The sequence below is a fragment of the Callorhinus ursinus genome, unplaced genomic scaffold (genome assembly GCF_003265705.2).
Source record: "Callorhinus ursinus isolate GAN/ISIS: 27379988/994484 unplaced genomic scaffold, GSC_fseal_2.0 scaffold13, whole genome shotgun sequence".
Taxonomy (NCBI): Eukaryota; Metazoa; Chordata; class Mammalia; order Carnivora; family Otariidae; genus Callorhinus; species Callorhinus ursinus.
The window spans coordinates 49105837-49107689 of record NW_027397075.1 but is presented as its reverse complement, the minus strand read 5'-3'; the positions used below and the strand labels follow the sequence as shown (position 1 = coordinate 49107689).

Here is a 1853-nt window from a genome sequence, read left to right as displayed (position 1 = left end):
GTTTCCAGTTGAAGTCAAACAAGGCACCCCTTCTTGTTTCAGCTCTCCTACTATAAACCAGTGTCCTTTTTGTGGCCTATTTATTGCCATGTTTGTGAGTTGTTTTTTGTTTTGTTCTGTTTTTTATTGATGATTTTGCTGCTTAAAATGGGCCCAAGCCAGCAGTGTCAATGTGCTGTCTACTGTTCTAAGCAGGAGAATGCTGTGATGTGCCTTCCAGAGAAAATACACATGTGAGATAGTTTGGTTCAAGCATGAGTTACAGTGCTGTCCGCAGTGAATTCAATGTTCATGGATCAACAATCTATATTAAGTAAACAGAAGCACACTGACAACAAGGTTATGTATTGATGGGTTGATGAAAATGTCACCAGGGGCTCCCAGGAACCTACCCTTGCATTTCCCCCAGAAACAATGGTTCCGGGTGCGCAGGGACTTTGTAGAACATAACTGCCATGAATGATGAGAATCGGCTGGAAGTAGAAGCACCCACACAAAGCGCGGCGAAGACAAGCGATCCGGAAGGGTTCATGCAGAATCTCTGCGAGAAGGCAGGAAGCACTCCAGGCAGTTTATTGCCATCCTTGCTCCTGCTTTGCCAGGAATCTGGTTCTGAAAAGAGTTAAAAAGGAATTGTCACACATCTCACACCATTTGCTCCTGTCAGAGACAGAAGAACAACAATGGGTTGTAACCACCCCTTATACTCCAGTCACTGCCACTCATTATGTTCTTGTTGTATTAAACAACTCCTCTTCCGCCTGCGGGCGCCTCACGTTTCTGCCCCCAGAGAGGGGGCTCTAGGCAGAGCCTGTGTCTCCTCACGGCCTGAGGGGGCTGAAAGGGCCCTTGTCTCCTCCTCTCTGGGTGCTTTCTGCCTTCCTTTTCTCTCTGTCCCAACGAGCTTGTATTTGTTGTTTCCTCTTTCATTGACCCTGGGGGACGCAAAAAGCAATCAAAGCCTTGTCTAGATCCTGGCTCCCTGGCCAGGTGACAGAGAGGACGTCTCCAAGCCGCGGTCCTGGAGCAGGACGGCTGGAGAGGGTGCAGGGACTCTGGCCACCAGGTTTCTCCCCATAGGGGAAAGGCCCTCCGCCATCTGCTGTCTCCTCCCAGGTCCGGGGGGGGGGCGCGGAAGCAGCGAGAACAAGGGGAAGCTGCGAGATTGACTCTAGCCCTGGGTCTGATTAGACTCCCATTCCTGAGGCTCTCCCAGCTGAACGCTTTCTCCCCAGGCAGCCAATTGGAGAAAATTCTGCAAACCTGCGCCGAGGCCTGGCTTAGGGAGGCAGCCGCCCCACCCCCGCTCCATCCCCTCCCCCCCTCCTCCCAGGAAACCCGAGGGCTGTGGGTACTTGATCTTTATCAGAGCCCTCTCGGCCTCCCGGCTGCCCGCCAGCGACGAGTAGCCCCCAGCCAGGATCCTCTAGGAATTCAGAGTCTGGTGATTGTATTACCTTCTGAATTCTGTTAGCCGGGTTAGCGGGGGTGGGATGGGGGGATGAGGAGGGGGTAAAGGGGAGCGAGGGGAAGCCGTCCTGCAGCCTTTGGTGCCAAGCAGGCACCTTTGGGTGCTTGCCTCTGCCTTTCCAGCTTTGCCTCCTTTGCCTCCATCTCTCATGCTCTCTGCCGGGAAGGCCACGGATTATGTATCCATAAACTAAAAAAAAAATACGGGTTTTTACAGATTGCTAATAGAAGAACAGAAGTTAACAGTAAGGGCGCCTGGGTGGCTCAGTTGGTTAAGCGACTGCCTTCGGCTCAGGTCATGATCCTGGAGTCCCGGGATCGAGTCCCATGTCGGGCTCCCTGCTCTGCAGGGAGTCTGCTTCTCCCTCTGACCCTCTTCCCTC

General features: G+C 53.0%; 1 long non-coding RNA gene across 1 annotated transcript; it reads right to left on the bottom strand.

Moving 5' to 3' along the window:
• Positions 1-329: 329 nt before the first annotated feature.
• On the bottom strand, positions 330-1419 carry LOC112828432 (uncharacterized). The gene is made up of 2 exons (XR_003209510.1): positions 1356-1419; positions 330-612 (listed from the first exon to the last, which is right to left on the bottom strand). It is a non-coding gene; the product is annotated as an uncharacterized lncRNA (long non-coding RNA).
• Between the last annotated feature and the right edge of the window lie 434 nt (positions 1420-1853).